We start from the raw sequence: 22,579 nt of genomic DNA, 5'->3' as shown, positions 1-22,579 counted from the left end.
CAAAAGCCTTCCCCTTACAAATGTGGAGATCTTTATTTATTCTAAGTTACAATTCTTTGTGCTTTCATTTCCTTCTTTTCACACAATTTATTATTTCTTTTGATGTGCAGAAACTCTTAATTTTAATTTGTTATAATTTATTGATCTTTCCTTTTATGGTTAGGGGTGTGTGTTTGTGTGTCAATTCTTCCTTACTCCAGGTTTATACAGACATTATCTCATCTTTTACTCTAAACGTTTTATGGTTTTCCTTTTATGCTGAAGTTTGGTAATACCTTTCACGTATTGCTGTGAGGTAGGGACCCAGTTTTTGTTTGTTTGTTTGTTTGTTTCTTTTTTGAGACTGGGCCTCACTGTCACCCAGACTGGAGTGCAGTGGCGTGATCACAGCTCACTACAGCCTCAATCTCCAGGGCTCAGGTGATCATCCTACCTCAGCCTCCTGAATAGCTGAATAGCTGGAATGACAGGTGTCCGCCACCACACCCAGCTTTTTTTTTTTTTTTTTTTTTTTGAGATGGAGTCTTGCTCTGTTGCCCACCACCTGGCTAATTTTTGTATTTTTTGTAGAAATGGGGTTTTGCCATGTTACTCAAGCTGATCTCAAATTCCTGGGCTCCAGCAAATCCATCTGCATCAGCCTCCAAAACTGCTAGGATTGAAGGTGTGAACCACCATGCTTGGCCCTTCCTTTTTTCCTCTTTACCTTTCCTCTCCTCTCCTTTCCCTTTCTCTTTCCCTTTCCCTTCTCCTTTTCCTTTTCCTTTCCTTTGCTTTCTTTTTCCTCCTTTCCTACCTTTCTTTCTCTCTTTATTTCTTAGAAAAGCAGTTGTTTCAGCATCATATATTGTATAGATAACCTCTTTCTCACTGGTTTCTAGTGACTATAACATATATAAAGTTCCCATGTTTATGTGCTCTATCTGAGCACGTAACAACCTGCCTAGATTTTTAGAACTGCCGTGATAACAACCTGCCTAGATTTTTAGAAATTTATGACAAATCTCCTTCTAGTAAGAGAAGTCATCATCCTACCTTAATTTTTCAGGATTATCTTGACTATTTTTGGCCATTTTCCTTCTAACATAAATTTTGATTGCCATTCATTCCTATTTCCCTACCATGCTACTTGAACAAAGATACCACTTTAATTTACAGCCATGGGAATACAAATATACTATAAGTAGTGAAAATACACAAATCTGGATCCTTTTGTTTCACATAGCTTACAGGGGTCTAAAGATTCCATGAAGAAAATAAATTGTGTTACCTTAAGAAAATCACCATCCGCTAGTTGCAGATGAATCAACATATGCTATAGTAAAGGACCCTGCAAGAAATTGAGCTTATTGTTGCTGCTGTTGTCTTTTACTTTTTTCTACAGTCAGGCTGTTACCAGAAGTTTGCCTTGATATTTGAGAAACACAATAATTACCTTGATCCCTAACCATGAGTGGTGACCTGAAGCCAGGTCTATTAGAAGGCAATGAGATATCTCTTCATAGGAGTGTAGGCAAACAACCTTATTGTCCAGAAAATGAAATGCAGCCATCCCTTTCCAGATGAAGTTTCAGAAAAGGAAACATCCAGACTGAAGACACTAAGGCAACTGCTCTTCGTGTTTAAAAGTCCAAAGACAAAACATCACAGGCCCTAGGAAAGGAGAAGAAAAGGTGGGGTTCTGATGCCACATAGGCATACCCTGACCCAAATTCTGAATCCCAACTCTAGTGCTGCAATAAATTGGCATATGAGTGGAGGATAGACTTCTCTAAATAGGCACTGAGCGAGGCATCTCAAGGGAGAAACAGGAGTAGATAACCCAAGATGACTTTCTTACATAGGCCCTCCGCAGCTGCTATATTTGTCAATAAAGATCTTCCTTATAGTCAAAGTTAATCACCATAGGCACTACTTGAGATTATGGCTTCCCTATAGGTCTTTGGATATAGCTAGCCTGAGTCAGGTGTGACTCAACCATCAGCACTCCCTAGCATCTATATAGCAGGATAAACTACTTAATGGTATGCCTAGACACTATATATACATAACACTCAGGATGGATCAAGGAGAGAGGGCAAGGAATACTCCCTGGGTCAGAGGAAAAAAATGATATGAAAAAGGGTAACCCTTGAGCTAAGACTTGAAGAATGAATAGGAATTTTAAAGGTGATTAAAGAGGAGGAAATTGGCAAAGGGAACAGCCTAGTGGTACGGCTTTTAGAACTTGTATAGCATGCTTTCTCATTTTTTTACTTGACTATCCCCCATGCCACAAAAAGAAGAAACGAAAGGGCACTATGAAGAGAATGAAAGTGGAAACAAAAATAGTTCAGTCAGAGTGGTGGAATAGGAGTACCTTGTCTGCAGTGTGTGAAAGGGTAAGCTATGGAAAAAGCTTGCATATGGACAGGAATGCTCATATGTACATTTGAGAAAATCTGATAATGATTTGGAGAATAGATGAAAATGAGGAATAGTGTGGCAGGCAGAATAATGACCCAACAAAGATGTCCACATCTTAGTCCCCTGACTCTGTGAATATGTTGCCTTACATGGCAAAAGGGACTTACAAGTGTTGTTAAGGACACTGAGATGGGAAAATTAAACTGGATTAGCCAGGTAGGTAGAAGAAGATAGCAGAGTGAAGCAATATGAAAACTCAAACTCCTCATCCTGGGTTTTAAAATGGAGGAGGAGGACCATGAGCCACAGAATGCTGGTGGCCCTAAAAGCTGAAAAAAACAAGAATACAGATTCTCCCCTCAAACTTCCAGAAATGAAGCCACCCTGCTGACACCTGGGTTTTAGCCCATTTGGGACTTTTAACTACAGAGCTATAAGAAAATTAATTTGTGTTGTTTTAAGCCACTAAGTTTGTGGTAATTTGTTACAGCCACTATGGCCAACAAATACAGATGGTGAAACTGCTGGCAGAGAGATAAATGAAGAGGCTACTTTAATTCATATCAAAGAAAATATTTTGTGGAAAGTGGTCATTCATTCTGACAAACGAATGGTTTCCCTAGAAAGAGTAAATATAGGAAGAATTTGCCCTAATGATTAAATTTTCCAGAAGAACATGAAATATAATTTGCTTTGAACAAAGATGAATTGCCCATTTGTGGCCAATATCCTTCAATGAAGAACTATATCCTTTTAAGTTCAGAATGAATGGGGCAATGGGAAAGAAAAATGACAATCTATCTAGACTATTGAGGCCTGGAAAAAAATCCTTTTGATTAAATTAGTGAGCAATTTACCTAATATTTTGATAATATAATTCTTTTAATTAGCTATTAATGACATGTCATTATTAGTTAATTATCAGTCTCTAGAGGATAATAATGTTTTCTCATGGCTTGGCTTTAATGGCACTCTCATACATTTTCTTATGTCATGGGCTATGGGTCATAGGCTGCCAATTTAGTTCTTCCAAAGACTATTTTATTGATTGAACATATAAATTTTAAGTAAAGAAATATAATACAGTTTAGGAATTCTGACAACCTGGATTCAAATTCTAGTTTTATTATGTAGTAGCTATGTGGCCTTAGGTCAGTAGCTAAACCCTTGCAGCCTATTTTCTCATCTGTAACATAAGAAAAACAATAGCAACTGTCTTGTGTGCCTATTGTGAGGATTAAATGAAATGATTGCTTAAAGTATTTGGTATGCTATCCAGTAGTAGGTTGGTGTAAAAGTAATTGTGGGTTCTGCCATTAAAAGTAATGGCAAAACCCTCAATTTTGCACCAACCCTAATACACGTAATAAACATTCAGTAAAATTTAATTATTTTTACCATATTTATCACTTACATGCACAAGCACATCTACACAAAGTCGATGGGACATGTGAGAAACATGTATCACATTCTGAGTTTTATATCATAGTTATGTGTGATAAGGTTATCCTTCCTACTAAATTTTATGTTTCTTGTAGTATACCAAGACGATGTGGCCTTAAACAGTTTGCTATGATAGCCCAGAAAAGTGAGGACTAAGCTTTTGGGATACTGATAAAAATGAGGGGAAGAAAGACTCCCAAAGGGGTCTAGAATTTGAACTATGGTTCAAAAGATAGTAAAGATTTCAGTGGTTCAAGATAAACAGGAAGATTGGGGCAGAAAAAAAAAAATCATGTTATTAAATGTAGGAATATAGTCTAGTTTCACTAGAAATAGAAAGTTTGTGTAAGGGGAAGGGATGGAACATCAAATTGGCAGATACCAAAAAGTACTGAATTTTATAGCAGGTGTGCATTTCATTTAGTAGTGAGTAAAAGGTTATTGGTTACCCTGCTGCTCTAATATCATGATCATGGTAGCCTTGTGCAGGTAAGATGAAAGGTAAGATGTTATGGGTGAGTAGATTAGCAGGAAAAAAATGCAGTCCATATACATGTGAGATGATACTCTGGTCTTGAAATAATGGTTATATGAGCTAGGAAATAAAACAGGGAATTGAATCTAGAGGTATCAATAGGTAAAAGAAAAAGTTTATTAATAAAGAACTTGAAAAATAGTTATTTTTTTTCACTGTGTACCAGCCAGAGATAAATAGTTATTAGATTAATAGAGAAGTAGTTACTATCATAGGAAGGAACACTAGTCAGCTATTTTAAAAAGCAAGAAAATTCCATCTGTATTTACTGACATGTAAAGAAATTCATCACTTACTATTAAGAGAAGAAAAACAAGATGCAAAATAATATGTATCATAAAATATCATTAATATAAAAACAATTACATAAACATTTTAATAAAGGTAGCTTGTATGAATAGAGAGTGCTATTTTTAGTTTCACAATAATGTACTACTTGCATTTTTTACGACAAACATATTATTTTAAACATAACATTTAAATGTAAAATAATAATGAGGTTTGTAAATTAAACTATCAATAAGATCATAAATATCCAACTCCCCTAGAAAGATGAGCAATTTACACATAGCAAGATCTCAATAATTACTGTTTAAATGAACGAGTAACTTAAAATAGGAGACAAAATACCCACATAATCTTTTGTTTGTTTGTTTGTTGTTTTTTTTGAAATGGAATTTTGCTCTTGTTGCCCAGACTGGAGTGCAATGGCACAATCTCAGCTCACTGCAACCTCTGCCTTCTGGGTTCACGCCATTCTCCTGCCTCAGTCTCCTGAGTGGCTGGAATTACGGATGCCCGCCACCATGCCCAGCTAATTTTTTGTATTTTTAATGGAGACGGGGTTTCAGCATGTTGGTCAGGCTGTTCTCAAACTCCTGACTTCAGGTGATCTGCCCACCTCTGCCTCCCAAAGTGCTGGGATTACAGGCCTGAGCCACCATGCCCAGCCCACAATTCTTAAATAATGAAGAAAAATTATAAATTATGCTGGATCATGTGAACTGAGAATTGATCTTCTAACTATAATTTCTTGTAAATTATCAAAACAGATTTTAGCCAATAGCTCAGGGTTTACACCTGTAAAATGAGAATTGCTGTTTCACTCTATGTTGAAGAGAAATATGCTAGGAAAATATGTTATTTCTCCAAAGATTACATAGTATATAGGGTTTATCTACCCTAAAGTTGTCATCTATCAATGTTTACAGTATAAGATTTGAGACCCAGTGTTCTGTTATTCAATGTTATATATCATGATGTGTTTTAAATCATAGAAAACAAGAGCTGCTCTAGTCAAAGTACTTCTTTGGATCACAGTACTCAGGCATGTTCTGCTGCAGTAAACCAAGTCCCTCATGGGTACTAATGCAGAAATTCCGCAACCCAAGTGATTTTTGTTTTTCACACATCCACATTATAACATCAGTAGCTCTAGAGTGATAATTCTTCCAGTAGATTTTACTTTATTGAATACCAATCTCTCTGGAGTTACAACTATAATAATAAATTACACAATAATTATAGTTGCAATTCTTGTGGTTTCTATTTTCTTACAGATCTGTGACTGTGAGAACATATATGCCCTACCCCCACATAAATTAAGTTCTACAAATACACTCCTGGCATCAAGGCTGCAGTAACATACATCATGCATGTTGCCAAGAGCACCTCAAATCTATTCTTTAAAATTAATCTTCTGACCACTGTTTATCACATTTACTAAATATCAGTCAGCTTTTGCCAAGATGCAGAATGTTAGCTGTTCCTAAACCTTATCAGTCAACCTCCTTAAAATATCTGGAGGGCAATTCTACTGTACTGAAATGCAAATTTAAAAGTCTTATAGAGAACACCAGACAGAAACCATCAAAAAAATGTAAAAAGCAAAAACAAAAACAAAAAAAACCGTTTCTCCCTCAAGAAACAAAGAAAAAATCTATGAAAAGAAACCAGAAGCAGCCAGCTAAATTAAATGCAGTGTTTTCCCCATCTGTCCCCTACAGGAAAAAGTGAAATGGCCTCTTGCAGAAAACCTCTTTTTTTTTTCAAATTCCACCTACTGTAATATACACATAAGCCGTTGTGAGTTACTGCAATCCATTCATTTGCCAATAAGCACAGAATAAGTCAGAAGAAAGAACCCTGTATTCATGTTTGCAGTTAAGTAGGACGAGAAAGCCGTATACACACATAATTAAAATACACAGTTATCTCTGAGAGCTTCTTCAAAAATTCCAAGGGAAAAATAACCACTTTTTTCTGCAGCAACCTGAAAAGAAAAGTCTCTTCATTCTCATCATCATCATAATCATTGTCATCAGTTCTGCCATGAAATCTGTGACTCAAGGAAAATGTCCTTTCTTGAAGTTTTAAGTTAACTACCTATACTTGATGTGTATGAGACAATTGGACCAGAATGATAATTTAAAATTTATTTGCAGAGTTAAGATTCTGTATACGACCAAAGGTAATTAAGATTTTACATGTTAAAAGTAAATTTGCTTCACAGGTGAATCAATTTTTTAAAGAAGCATTTAAACTCTGCACCCTTCCGTCCCCACCAATAAGTTTAGCAGCACTAAAGTGAAAAGATGTCACCCATAGTATCATCTCCCCAAAATAATAATGGCTAAGATTTCAGAAAACCTCTTTCCAACTTTTTTTTCCTCTCTGTATCGATTTTTAGATAGTAATAAATATGTTTTAGATATTATTTTGTTACCTTGGTTCCCTTGATGTCATAGTGTAAATAATTACTGTTGTCACAATCCCTATAGCAACACAAGTTACTGTCAGCATATTAATAATTACATGTAAATTGAGGTATTATTTTTATATAAATGATCTCTACCTACAGTTATTTAGGTCATTTCCAATTAATCATTGAAATGTTTCAGTGACCATTTTAATACATAGGTGCTGCTGGATATATATCACACCCAAAAGTAATGAAAATATTTTAAGAATTCCCAAAGCACATTTGCATGTTATTTTGTTGAATATTTTAAGTAACTCTGAGTGGTCAGGAAGGCATCTATTTATGAAAAATAAGAAGTCAAGGTCACAGAGATAGTTAATGGCAGAGCCTGCACTCAAACCTAGGCTTTCTGATTCAAGTCATGCTAATGACGTTGCCTTTCTGTTCTCCATGAAGAACTTCATTTCTTTTGCTGGACTCTCATAAACTAATGACACTAAAATCTGTAACTTCAGTTCTTTCCAGAGCTCCACATCCAAATTCTAACAGTCCAGATTATATTCTCCTATAGATATCCCTATATAATTTCACATGTGATCTTTCTGGAACTGAACTATCTTAATCTATTTCTCCTTAGGTTTCCTCAGTGTTGTAATTCCTCTTTGTTAGAATTCCTAGCCCCAAACAGATTTTCTTCCCACCTTTCTTGTAATAAATCAGAATGTAAGCCCAGTAGATTACTTCACTGAATATTTTCTTAGAAATCTTTTCTATTCTCATTGCCAAGTTTTCAGGACATCACTGTTTTCTTTCTTTCCTTCTTTCTTTCTTTCTTTCCTTCTTTCTCTCTTTCTTTCTCTCTCTCTCTCTCTCTCTCTGTCTCTCTGTCTCTCTCTCTCTCTCTCTCTCTCTCTCTCTCTCTCTCTCTCTCTCTCTCTCTCTCTCTCTCTCTCTCTCTCTCTCTCTTTCTTTCTGAGACGGAGTCTCGCTCTGTCGCCCAGGCTGGAGTGCAGTGGCGTGATCTCGGCTCACTGCAAGCTCCGCCTCCCGGGTTCATGCCATTCTCCTGTCTCAGCCTCCCGAGTAGCTGGGACTACAGGCGCCCGCCACCACGCCCGGCTAATTTTTTTTTTTTTTGTATTTTTGGTAGAGACGGGGTTTCACAGTGTTAGCCAGGATGGTCTCGATCTCCTGACCTCGTGATCCGCCCGCCTCAGCCTCCCAAAGTGCTGGGATTACTGGCGTGAGCCACCGCGCCCGGCCATCACTATGTTTTCTAGCTTGGTTGAAACAACCTCCAACTTACTACCTTGGCTTTTTCTTTCTTCTTCTATAATCCACTCTTCATGCTATATCCAACATTATACTTTTAAAAGCATTTTAACATCCTTATTTTGAGACTAAAGCTATTCAATAACTTGCTATCACACTCCTAATCATAACATGTATGTACAGCTCCTCCCAAACTACCCCTAATCTAATATCCTAACTTTATATTGTTTTTTTCCCTTTCTGGCTTCATCATTCATTTTGAATTACCCACTGAGACTCCCAAACACTATGAATGTTTAAGCCTTAAAGTTTTTCTCTCCATAGACTTTTTACTAACTTTATTGACTTTTTTCAAACGTCCACTCTTCTTCCAATATCAGTTGTTACTTCCTCATAAAATTTTGATTTTTCTCATGCAGAATTATTATTGTTTTCTGTATGTTCATACACAGTTTATACATTTGTATATTAAACAACAAATTAGGATATTTTAAAACCATTTGCTTACTACTCTTTGTATTCTATTTTCCCCAATCACGGTATATGTATGACCATAGCAGGTGGAATGTTGTCTGGCACATGGAAGTTAATTACTTTATCTAGTGCTCTTTCTATCACACCACATTGTCTGTAATACAAAGTTTACTTCAACCATCCAAAAAAAAACAATCCATCATAAAGTGAATCCCCTGGCTATGGCAGAAATTTTGATATCCACAATGATACATTATGCAAACACATTATTAGAGAGAGCTAAGCACGGCTCAGAATTCAAAGAGTTAAAGGTGAAATGGTGTCAATAAGTGACCTAAATCTTATTCTTAACCCTCTTCATTTTTGAAGGATAGAAGCCCAGAGTCAGCCTTCATAATTAAAGTATTTCCAATAAGAGCAGAAGACATAATTTGGGTGATAAGAAAAATGATGACAGACTCCCAAGCCTGTTAAATCATCAACTCAGCAGCTTTATGTATGTTTTTATAATTTTTATTTAATCATCTCTCTCTAATGACAGTGTCAAACATATTGTTTGAGGTTGTTCCTTTTATATGAAGTTTGTTTTATACTCTTTAATACATATAAGTAAATTTTTATAAACAGCATCTAATTTAAAATAAAAAGATTTAAAGCGGTTTGTAAATCATTTAATTCTTTTAAGAAATGTATTTGATCTCTAATTTCCAGGTTTTGATATCTCTATTTACAGACTGAAAGAAGAAAATGAGAAAGTGTGGATTAATTTTACATTTAGATAGAGTTTCTTAATTGGATTCAAGATAAAATCCTGTATACAACTTACTTACTAAATTCATCTACAGCAGTAGTGATGAGGGCCCAGGAGAGCAAAACTATTTGGGATAGTTTTTTGGTTTTATTATCCATCCAAAGAGTAAGAGAATTTTGGAAGTTACTTATCCAGTATTTTCTTGAGAAAACAATTGGAATATCAACGAGGATCATACATTCTTACATATTTGTGTTGGAAGACCATGATTTTTTTAAACTACAGAAAAAAATACTGCTGAATGTTCAACTGCAATCTTTGCCCTAAGAGCTAGTCAAGCATAAACAAATCATAAAACATATATGCAAATCAAAGTTCATTCCAGAATTTCATCAAGAAAATTTTCATTTTCCAAAATTAAAATGTGAATAAAAATGCAACCTAGTTTCTGGTAAATTAACAAGAGTCATTAAAATTTGTGTTGAGCATTTAAATCTGAACTAACAAAATTAACAACTAGATAGAAATATGGTTCATAAATTATCAGATTTGGTTCCACACATTGACCCAATGTTTTCCCTCCCATGAAAATAATTTAACATAAACTAAAGTATATATTAACTATAGTGTTTACTGTGATGGAAGCTGCAAAAGAAATACTTTGGAATTAGTTTACATTTCAGTATATTGAGGTTCATTAACATTAAAATTGTTATATGGAAGATTCTCGTCATAACATGAGGACATGCTATGGCATTGCTACAATGAAAATACACACAAGAATGAAAGCAAAGTGATGTTTAAAAATGATTATTTTAATGCTTATTTAAAACTTTCTAAATTTTGTTATATATTTACTTTAGTGTATTTTCAAGATATAAGATGACTTATTTGCTTGCTTGATGCAAATATATGCTATATCTGCAGAAACTTCCTTGTTAAAATCCAAACATCTTTCTTAGTAAAGTTCACAATTATCTGAAAATCCATGTAAAAATTCCAGCGTCATAGAGTATCAGAGCTGAAAGGAGTCTTAAAAAATATACAAGTTTCTTTCTCTTGCCTGATTACCCTAGCCACAACTTCCAACACTATGTCGAATAGGAATGGTGAGAGAGGGCATCCCTGTCTTGTGCCAGTTTTCAAAGGGAATGCTTCTAGTTTCTGCCCATTCAGTATGATATTGGCTGTGGGTTTGTCATAAATAGCTCTTATAATTTTGAGATAGACTCCATCAGTACCGAATTTATTGACAGTTTTTAGCATGAAGGGCTGTTGAATTTTGTCAAAGGCCTTTTCTGCATCTATTGAGATAATCATGTGGTTTTTGTCTTTGGTTCTGTTTATATGCTGGATTACGTTTATTGATTTGTGTGTTGAACCAGCCTTGCATCCCAGGAATGAAGCCCACTTGATCATGGTGGATAAGCTTTTTGATGTGCTGCTGGATTCGGTTTGCCAGTATTTTATTGAGGATTTTTGCATCGACGTTCATCAGGGATATTGGTCTAAAATTCTCTTTTTTTATCGTATCTCTGCCAGGCTTTGGTATCAGGATGATGTTGGCCTCATAAGATGAGTTAGGGAGGATTCCCTCTTTTTCTATTGATTGGAATAGTTTCAGAAGGAATGGTACCAGCTCTTCCTTGTACCTCTGGTAGAATTCAGCTGTGAATCCATCTGGTCCTGGACTTTTTTTGGTTGATAGGCTATTAATTTTTGCCTCAATTTCAGAGCCTGCTATTGGTCTATTCAGGGATTCAACTTCTTCCTGGTTTAGACTTGGGAGAGTGTAAGTGTCCAGGAAATTATCCATTTCTTCTAGATTTTCTAGTTTATTTGCGTAGAGGTGTTTATAGTATTCTCTGATGGTAGTTTGTATTTCTGTGGGGTTGGTGGTGATATCCCCTTTATCATTTTTTATTGCTTCTATTTGATTCTTCTCTCTTTTCTTCCTTATTAGTCTTGCTAGCAGTCTATCAATTTTGTTGATCTTTTCAAAAAACCAACTCCTGGATTCATTGATTTTTTGGAGGGTTTTTTGTGTCTCTATCTCCTTCAGTTCTGCTCTGACCTTAGTTGTTCCTTGCCTTCTGCTAGCTTTTGAATGTGTTTGCTCTTGCTTCTCTAGTTCTTTTAATTGTGATGTTAGGGTGTCAATTTTAGTTAGGAAAAGAAGAAGTCAAATTGTCCCTGTTCACAGATGACATGATTGTATATTTAGAAAACCCCATCATCTCAACCCAAAATCTCCTTAAGCTGATAAACAACTTCAGCAAAGTCTCAAGATACAAAATTAATGTGCAAAAATCACAAGCATTCTTATACACCGGTAACAGACAAACAGAGAGCCAAATCATGAATGAACTCCCATTCACAATTGCTTCAAATAGAATAAATACCTAGGAATCCAACTTACAAGAGATGTGAAGGACCTCTTCAAGCAGAACTACAAACTACTGCTCAGTGAAATAAAAGAGGACACAAACAAATGGAAGAACATACCATGCTCGTGGATAGGAAGAATCAATATCATGAAAATGGCCATACTGCCCAAGGTAATTTATAGATTCAATGCCATTCCCATCAAGCTATCAATGACTTTCTTCACAGAATTGGAAAAAACTGCTTTAAAGTTCATATGGAACCAAAAAAGAGCCCGCATTGCCAAGACAATCCTAAGTCAAAAGAACAAAGCTGGAGGCATCATGCTACCTGACTTCAAACTATACTACAAGGCTACAGTAACCAAAATAGCATGGTACTGGTACCAAAACAGAGATACAGACCAATGGAACAGAACAGAGCCCTCAGAAATAATACCACACATCTATAGCCATCTGATCTTTGACAAACCTGAGAAAAACAAGAAATGGGAAAAGGATTCCCTATTTAATAAATGGTGCTGGGAAAATTGGCTAACCATAAGTAGAAAGCTGAAACTGGACCCTTTCCTTACTCCTTACACGAAAATTAATTCAAGATGGATTAGAGACTTAAATGTTAGACCTAATACCATAAAAACCCTAGAAGAAAACCTAGGTAATACCATTCAGGACATAGGCATGGGCAAGGACTTCATGTCTAAAACACCAAAAGCAACAACAAAAGCCAAAATTGACAAATAGGATCTAATTAAACTAAAGAGCTTCTGCACAGCAAAAGAAACTACCAGCAGAGTGAACAGGCAACCTACAGAATGGGAGAAAATTTTTGCAATCTACTCATCTGACAAAGGACTAATATCCAGAACCTACAAAGAACTCAAACAAATTTACGAAACAAAACCAAACAACCCCATCAAAAAGTGGGCAAAGGATATGAACAGACATTTCTCAAAAGAAGACATGCATACAGCCAACAGACACATGAGAAAATGTTCGTCATCACTGGCCATCAGAGAAATGCAAATCAAAACCACAATGAGATACCATCTCACACCAGTTAGAATGGCAATCATTCAAAAGTCAGGAAACAACAGGTGCTGGAGAGGATGTGGAGAAATAAGAACACTTTTACACTGTTGGTGGGATTGTAAACTGGTTCAACCATTGTGGAAAACAGTATGGCGATTCCTCAAGGATCTAGAACTAGAAATACCATATGAGCCAGCTATCCCATTACTGGGTATATACCCAAAGGATTATAAGTCATGCTGCTATAAAGACACATGCACACGTATGTTTTTTGTGGCACTATTCACAATAGCAAAGACTTGGAATCAACCCAAATGTCCATCAGTGACAGACTGGATTAAGAAAATGTGGCATATATATACCATGGAATACTATGCAGCCACAAAAAAGGATGAGTTCGTGTCCTTTGTAGGGACATGGATGCAGCTGGAAACCATCATTCTCAGCAAACTATTGCAAGAACAGAAAACCAAACACCACATGTTCTCACTCATAGGTGGGAATTGAACAATGAGATCACTTGGACTCGGGAAGGGGAACATCACACACCGGGACCTATTATGGGGAGGGGGGAAGGAGGAGGGATGTCATTGGGAGTTATACCTGATGTAAATGATGAATTGATGGGTGCTGACGAGTTGATGGGTGCAGCACACCAACACGGCACAAGTATACATATGTAACAAACCTGCATGTTGTCCACATGTACCCTAGAACTTAAAGTATAAAAAAAAAAAACAAGTGTAACTGCTTTTTAAAATATGTAAATACATTTTTTCTTTTCAAATAATGTATAGAAAAGTATCAAAGAGAGTACAAAGAGTTTCTGAAAATTTTGTACCCACTCTCCTCTATTAATATCTTTCATTACTACAATACATTCATCCCAAATAGTAAGCCAATATTGATCCCAAATAGTAAGCCAATAACAATATTGATCCATTGTTATTAACTCAAACTATTTGGATTTTATTAGTTTTCCCCTAATATCTTTTTCTTTTGTAAGTCTCATCTGGGATACGTTTAATTGTCTCCATAGGGTCCTCTGGGCTGTGACAGTTTCTCTGCATTATCTTGAATTTCTTTGAGTTTCCTCAAAATAACTAAAGGATTTTGATTCTTTATCTGAAACGTCAGATATCTCTGTTTCTCCAATATTGACCCCTACTTCCTTGAGTGAGATCCAGTGCTGTGGTGGCTTCATGTCTGACCCAGTGCATTTTTTGAAGTCATGAATTCCTGGAGAGTTTTGATGCTTACGGATGTTCATCTGTATCTTGGCATTGAAGAAGTAGGTATTTATTGTAGTGTTTACCATCTAGGCTTGTTTGTACTCATCCCTCTTGAAAAGGCTTTCAGATAATTGAAAGGACTTGGGTATTGTAATCTCAGCCTGCATTAGGGGAGCTTCTGCAAGCCTAGTAAAGCTATGGTTCTTACAGACCCCCTAGAGGTATTGCCTTAATGGTCTTGGGTAAGATCTCAAAACTTACCTGGATTACCAGGCAGAGACTCTGTTCTCTTCCCTTATTTTCTCCAAGAGAAATGAAATCTCTCTCTCTCTGTTCTGAGCTGCCTTGAGCTGGGGGTGGCGTGACATAAGCACCCCTGTGACTACCACCATTGGGACTGCACTGGGTCAGACCTGAAGCCAGCACAACACTGGGTCTCACCCAAGGCCTGCTGTGACCACCACCTGGCTGCTGGCTATGTCCCCTTAAGGCCCTGGTGCTCTACAATCAGCATGTGGCCAAGTCAGACAGGCTTGTGTCCTTCCCTTCAGGGTAGTGAGTCCCCCCAGGTCTCAGGCATGTTCAGAGGTTCTGTCCAGGAGCAAGGGACTAGAGTAAAAAACCTTAGACATCTACCTGGTCTTCTATTGTACTGCAGCTGAGCTGGTACTGAAACCACAAGATACATACAGTTCTTCACATTCTTTCTCCCCTTTCCATAAGCAGAGGAGCCTTACTCTATGGCCACCACCATCACAGACTCATGGGAAATACTGCCAGGCTATTGTTGATGTTCCCTTAAGATCCAAAGTCTCTTCCGTCAAGTTGTCATGAAGGCTGTCTAGCCTGAAACTCACGTTTTATGGCAGTGGGACCCCTCTGGCCCAGGGATGGGCCATCCAAGAGGCAAGTCCTAGAATTGGAGACCCCAAGAGCCTGCTTGGTATTCTATCCCCTGTGGCCCAGTTGGTATCTCAGGTGTATGACAAAGTCACCTTTACTTTTCCTTCTGCTTTTCTCTAGAAAAAGGAGTTTATCCCCATAGTCATTACAGCTAGGAATATGATGAGTCTCACCTGAAGCCAGTTAGTCTCAGAGTCTCACCAAGGTCCACAGTACACAACCTGGGTATCACTGCTTTTTATTTAGACCACAAGGGATCTTTAGTCAGCATGTGATAGATCCTTCCTGGACTGTGTCCTTCCCTTCAAGGCAGTGGGTTTCCTTTTGGCCCAGAGTGTGCCTAAAAATGTCACGTAAGAGCTAGTGCTTGAAAAGGTGCCTCAAGAGTCTGACTGGTGCCCTATTCTATTGTGGCTCAGCTAGTATCCAAGATGCAAGACAAAATTTTATTTACTCTTCCCTCTCCTCAAGTAGAAAGACGAGGTCTCTTCTAGAGTCATGAGCTGTGCAGTCTGGGGTTGGGGGAGGGTGGTGCAACACCCCCTTAGTTGTCCTGGTTGGTATCTCAGTAGATCATGTGACCCTGCAGTCCACTGACTCTGAGCCCAGTTCAGCACTAGGAATCACCTAGGAGATACAGTCCTTTTGGTCTAGACTGCCTTTCAAGTTTATTTAGGGACCCACAGTACTTTAGCCCACAGTGGAAAGGCTTATTAGAACTCAAGTTCTGACTACTGAGATGAGCAATTCCCCTCTGGCTAGGACTGGAATAAATACCCCCTCCATGGGTGGATATCAGCTGAGTTCAGCCCAGTTTTGCTTTCTGCAGTGTCAGAGCAGCACTGAATTCAAGGCAGTGTCTCACAATTGCTGCGCTCTCCCTCTTCCAGGCAAATACATTCTCTCTCTGCATCACACAGCAGCTGCCTGAGGCTGGGGAGGAGTGGCATTAGCAATTCAAGACTGTCTTTTTTACCTCTTCAATGCCTCTTGCAGCAATATGAAATTAAAACCAGGTACTTAGAGTGCTCACCTAATGTTTGGTTCTGACAAAGGTTTTTATTTGTATGTAGATTGTTGTTAAATTGGTGTCCTTGCGATGGGGATGATTGGTGGAGGCTCCTATTCAGCTATCTTGCTCTGCCCTTCTGGTCAGACCTGATTTATAAAATTTAATAAAACTTTTTTGTGTCCTAATATATGGCCTATTGTGGAGAACGTTCTATGTGCTGATAATAAGAGTTTGTATTCTGTAGACATTGGATGAAATATGACATAAATGTCTGTTAGGTTTCTTCAGTCTAAAATGCAGTTTAAATTCTGTTTCTTTGTTGTTTGTATGTCTAGATGATCTGTCCAATCCTGAGAGTGGGATGTTAAAGTCCCCAACTATTATTGAATTATAGTCTATCTCTCCCTTTACCTCCAATAGTATTTTCTGTATGTTTTCAATTTTTTAGAAATTGGATGTATATATATTTAGAATTAAACCTTGCTGAACTTGTCACTTTATTGTTGTATAATGACCTTCTTTGTCCCTTTTTATATTTTCTTGACTTAAAGTCTATTTTATGTGACATAATTATAATAATAATTATAATTATAGCTATTCCTGCTTGTTTTTTGTTTCTGTGTACATGGTATATCTTTTTTCATTCCTTCACTTTCAGTTTATATCTTTCTTTATGGATGAGTGTGTTTTCTGTGGGTCTTATTTTTCCTCTCTATCAGCAAGTCCATGTCTTTCAGTTTAGGCATTTAAATTAGTTACATTCAAGATTGTTATTTTTATGTGTGAACTGATGTCTCTCATTTTAACGATCGTTTTCTATTTGCTTTGCCTATTATTTGTTTCTTTCTTCCCCTCATATTGTTTATCTTGCAGTTTGGTGGTTTTCTGTAGTGATAAAGTTTTATTCCTTTCTATTTTTCATTTTTGTAACTACTCTTCCAGTAATGTTTATTCTTTTGTGAATTTTTATGATAGCATTTTTTTGTTTTTCCTTTTCCAGATATAGAACTTCCTCAAGCATTTCTTGTAGTTCCAGTCTAGTGGTGATAAATTCTCTCAGGTTTTGCTTATCTGGAAAATTTGCTTATCTGCTTAATTTTTTCTACATTTCTGAAGGAGATAGCTGTGCTGGGTGTAGTAGTTTTTGTTTGTTTGTTTGTTTTTTGTTTTTTTTCTTTTTGTGTGTCTTTTTTTTTTTTTTTTTTTTGAGACAGAGTCTCACTCTGTCACCCAGTGTGGAATGCAGTGGCATAATCAGTAACCACCACCTCCCTGGTTCAAGCGATTCTCCTGCCTCCGCCTCCCTAGTAGCTAAGATTACAGGCATGTACCACCATACCCAGCTAATTTTTGTACTTTCAGTAGAGATGGGGTTTCGCCATGTTGGCCAGGCTGGTCTTGAACTCCTGACCTCAAGTAATCCACCTGCCTTGGCCTCCCAAAGTGCTGGGATTACAGGCGTGAGCCACCGTGCCCAGCTGGTATAGTAGTCTTGACTGGCAGATTTTTTTCTCTCAGCCCTTTAAATATATTATCCTATTGTTTTCTGGCCTGTAAGGTTTCTATGGAGAAGTCCACTATTAGCCTAATGGGGATTCCTTAACATATGACTTAATACATTTTCTTGATGTTTTTAGAATTCTCATGGTCTTTGAATTTTGACAGTTTTAACTATAATGTGGCTTGGAGAGTATCTTTTTAGGTTGAACGTATTTGGGACTATTGAAACTTTTTGGATCTGGATACCCACATATGTCCTCAGACACGGGAAGCTTTCCCTCATTATTTAATTAAATAGGTTTTCTATGCCTTTCCCTGACTCTCTTATCTTTATGTAATTTTCATGATGTGAAAATGTATTTGATTTATGGTATACCGTAAGTCTTGTAGGCGTTCTTTCTTTTTCTCTACTTTGTATTTATTTAGTTTTTTGTCACCATCACAAACTTCTGCAGCCTAGGCCACTGAGGCCTCACTGGCCTCACAGGCATCACTGATGAGGATTATAGCTGAAGAAACTGCAACTGAATAAAGATCACATCACTGAATCTACCCAGAACTAAAGCCAATGCATGATACCCACTGAACACCCTAGGACCTCTCTACAAGAAGAAGTCTCTCTCTGTGAAAGATAATTCATAAAATGTTGAAAAGTAACTCTTCTACTAGATGCACAGATATTCATGTAGGAAGCAAAAACCATAAAAAGCAAGGAAATATGACACTTTCAGAGGATTATGTCTCTAATCAAAGACCCTGAAGTAAAAGATATTTATAAAATGCCTGAAAAGAAATTCAAAATAATGCTCTTAAGGAAACTCAGTGAAATACAAGATAACACAGGTTGACAATTCAACAAAATATGGAAGACAACTCGATCTGATTGTGAAATTCAATAAAGAGAAAGATATCATAAAACAGGACTAAACAGAAATCTTGGAAATAAATAATTCAATGAATGAAATAAAAAATACAGTCAACAACTTTGATAATAAGCTAGATCGAGCTGAAGAATTTCTGAACTTAAATGGAAGTCTTTTGAAGAAATCTGCAGATGCCCAGGGTTGACATGGATGGCCAGCTGTTTGGTGACTTCCCTATTGTACAGATCCACCTGTTTCTTGAGTGTATGGTTTGCTGTGTGGGTTCAGATACTAGGTTCTCAGTCATCCCATCTGCTTCGGCTCTGGCAGCCAGGAGAGGGTACTGCAAGTACCAGTATGAATGTAGTGGAATGATAGTGGGGCCTCAAGGACAAGCACTGTCAGTCACTAGTGTCCCTTAGGGCAAGATGCACTCCAGTAGTGGGTTCAGTGTCAAGATACCACCAAGCACTCAAGATACCAACAAGACTCACAGTTATGTATTGCTGGGGAGGCCTCAGGAAACAAATTCCTGGTGGAAAAGGAAGCAAACATTCTTCTTCACATGGCAGCAGGAGAGAGAATTGCAGAGTGAAGGGGAAAAAGCCCCTTATACAACCACCAGATCTCAGGAGAATTCTCTATCATGAGTACAGCATGAGGGGAAACCATCCCCATGATTTAATTGCCTACCACCAGGTCCCTCCCATGACACAGGGGGATTATGATAACTACAATTCAATATGAGATTTAAGTGGGGACACAGCCAAACCATATAATTCCACCTCTGACCCCTCCCAAATCTTATGTTCTCACATTTCAAAACACAATCATGCCTCTCCAACAGTCCCCCAAATTCTTCATTCATTCTAGCACTAGCCCAAAAGTTCAAATATAAAATTTCATCTGAGACAAGGCAAATCCACTACACCAATGAACTTGTAAAATCAAAAGCAAATTAATTACTCCTAGATAAAACGGAGGTACAGGCATTGGGTAAATACACCCATTCCAAATGGGAGAAATTGGCTAAAACAAAGCGGCTACAGGCCCCATGCAAGTCTGTAATCCAATAGGGCAGTCATTAAATCTTAAAGTTCCAAAATGATCTCCTTGACTCCATAAATCACATCTAGGTCATGCCAATTCAAGAGGTGGGCTACCATGGGCTTGGGTAACTCAGACCCTGTGGCTTTGCAGGGTACAGTCACTCTCCTGGATGCTTTCATAGGCTGGCATTGAGTGTCTGTGACCTTTCCAGGCACACAGTTCAAGCTGTCATGGATCTACCATTCTGGGGTCTGGAGGATGGTGGCTCTCTTCTCATAGCTCCACTAGGCAGTGCCAAGGGGGTACTCTGTATGGGTGCTCCAACCCCCATTTCCCTTCCTCACTGCCCTAGCAGAGGTTATTCATAAGGTCTCTGCTCCTGCAACAAACTTCTGCCTAGACATCCAGGCATTTCCATATGGCCTCTGAAATCTAGGTGAAGGTTCCCAAACCTCAATTCTTGAGTTATGTGTCCCCACAGCCAACACCATATGTAAGCTACAAAGGCTTGGGGCTTGCACCCTTTGAAGCAATGGCTTGAGCTGTACCTTGACCTCTTTTAGTCACAGCTGGGATTCAGGGAACCAAATTCCAAGGCTGTACAGAGCAGCATGGGGATCTGGGCCCCAACTTGTGGAACTATTTTTCCCTCCTAGGCTTCTAGGCTGTGATGGGAGGGGCTGCTGTGAAGGTCTCTGACATGCCCTGGAGACATTTTCCCCATTGTCTTGGTGATTAGCATTCAACTCCTCATTACTTATGCGTTTCTACAGCTGGCTTGAATTTCTCCCCAGAAAATGGTTTTTTTCCATCATTAAGCTGCAAGTTTTCCAAACTTTTCTGCTTTGCTTCCTCTTGAATCCTTTAATGCTTAGAAATTTCTTCTTCCAGATACCCTAAATCATCTCTCTCAAGTTCAAAGTTACACAGATCTCTAGGGCAGGGGCAAAATGCCACTGGTCTCTTTGCATAGCAAGAGTGACCTTTACTCTATTTCCCAACAAGTTCCCCATCTCCATTGAGACCACCTCAGCCTGGACTTCATTGTCCATATCACTATCAGCATTTTGGTCAAAGACATTCAACAAGTCTCTAGGAAGTTCCAAACTTTCCCACGTTTTCCTGTCTTCTTCTGATCCCTCCAAACTGTTCGAACCTCTGCCTATTACCCAGTTCCAAAGTTGCTTCCACATTTTCAGGTATCTTTATAGCAGCGTCCCACTACCCTGGTAACAATTTGCTGTGTAAGTCCATTTTCACGCTGCTATAAAGAACTGCCTGAGACTGGTTAATTTATAAAGGAAAGACGTTTAATTGACTCACAGTTGTACATTGATGGAGAGACCTCAGGAAACTTATAGTCATGGCAGAAGGGGAAGCAAACATATCCTTCTTCACAGGAGAAAGAAGTGCAGAGCAATGGGCAGGGGTGGGGGGTGGAAATCCCTTATAAAACCATCAGATCTCATGAGAACTTACTTTCATGAGAACAGCATGGAGGGAAACCACCCCCATGATTCAATTACTTCCCACCGGGTCTCTCCCACAACACATAGGGTTTATGGGAACTACAATTGAAGATGAGATTTGGGTGGGGACACAGCCAAATGATATCAAGTACTCAATGTGAGCTCTTACTCTGAGACAATGTGGCTGTGCAAATGCCTGCCTACTTTCTAAACCGGACCTGGGGTCTCTGTAAACTGGGGGATCCTCTTGCAGCCACAATTGCTGGTGTTTGTGGTGGAAGTGGAGACCACTTGGAATATCAAGACTACCTTTTCCTTGTATAAAGGAGTCCCACCTGAATCCAAGTCAATCCCTACCAATGAGACTGTAGAGCAGAGACAAAACAACACCTACATACCCGAACTATGGTGCTGTCCTGGACTTCCACACTTCACATGAATTTTGCTGCTTCCACGGTGTTCTTCAGTGTACTTCTGCAGTCACTCTGCTCAAAATATAATTATTTTTTGTTTCTGTCCACTTCTGTGAGTATGGGGCAAGCCCTAGGTAACTAGATCCAGCCATCTTGCTGATTCTATGAAGGATTAGGTGTAACCACATTTTAAACATATTATTTTCCCAAGGGCTCAAGGGCTCACACTCAGTGAATGACAGGATACAGCTCATAACTTAGGTTTCCTGAACTTCTGCTTTCTATTCAAACATTGTGTCAATATAGCTACTTTCTGTTCGTACATGTGGTCAGAGAAATTGGACTATAGGATAACCTCTGGAGGAATTTCACATCAATCTACTCTACAACTTATACATTGTGCCTTTAAATCATATGCCTTTATGCTTTAAAATCATTTTAAAATGACTTTTGGATTACACATGTCTGCCTCAGCTCTGTAGTTGCATGAGTATCTTATAACTAGCTCTTAAAGAGCAAATGCTCCTTTCTCTTTTTAATTTCCTTGGCCATCAAATTTCAATGTTCTTTCTTGTGCATTAATAATCCATGAATGAACTTCACATGAGGCCTGACTCCTGACCCCATAGTGCTCCATGCTCATTCTGGAAGAAATGCTTGGTGAATGTTCTCCACCATTATTTTGTGGCCTTACCTTTTTGCATGGAAAATATTATGTCCAATTCTTAACATTTCAAGTAAAAGAAGCGACTCTGATCTTATCTTTGGTTAAAGTCTGGGGAGAGTAATTTGATAATACACATGTTAAAAATCTTTGCTTTATTTTTCTTTACTCAGAAACTATTTCTGTTTGGTTTAAGAGCAGGTTGAACCTCGCCCTTCAAAGGAAAAATAAACATATTATTTTGTTCTCCATTGTAATTGATTTTCAAAACCTGGGCTAAATAAAATCACAGAGAAAATGAGATAAAGTGTTCTCAGCAGCTCTACTGCAATACCGAAGTGTCTCTAAAAGTTGCTGTTTTCAGACCAGCTCATCACTTTCTATCAAAGGTTAAGAAATAATCGTTTGGGAACTGAATAAATGGATAAGAAACACAAGTAAAGGAGAACAAAACAAGATTGAAATGTCTAAATCC

Source organism: Rhinopithecus roxellana, chromosome 11 (assembly GCF_007565055.1).
Source record: "Rhinopithecus roxellana isolate Shanxi Qingling chromosome 11, ASM756505v1, whole genome shotgun sequence".
NCBI lineage: Eukaryota > Metazoa > Chordata > Mammalia > Primates > Cercopithecidae > Rhinopithecus > Rhinopithecus roxellana.
Note: the sequence above shows the minus strand (reverse complement) of the source record.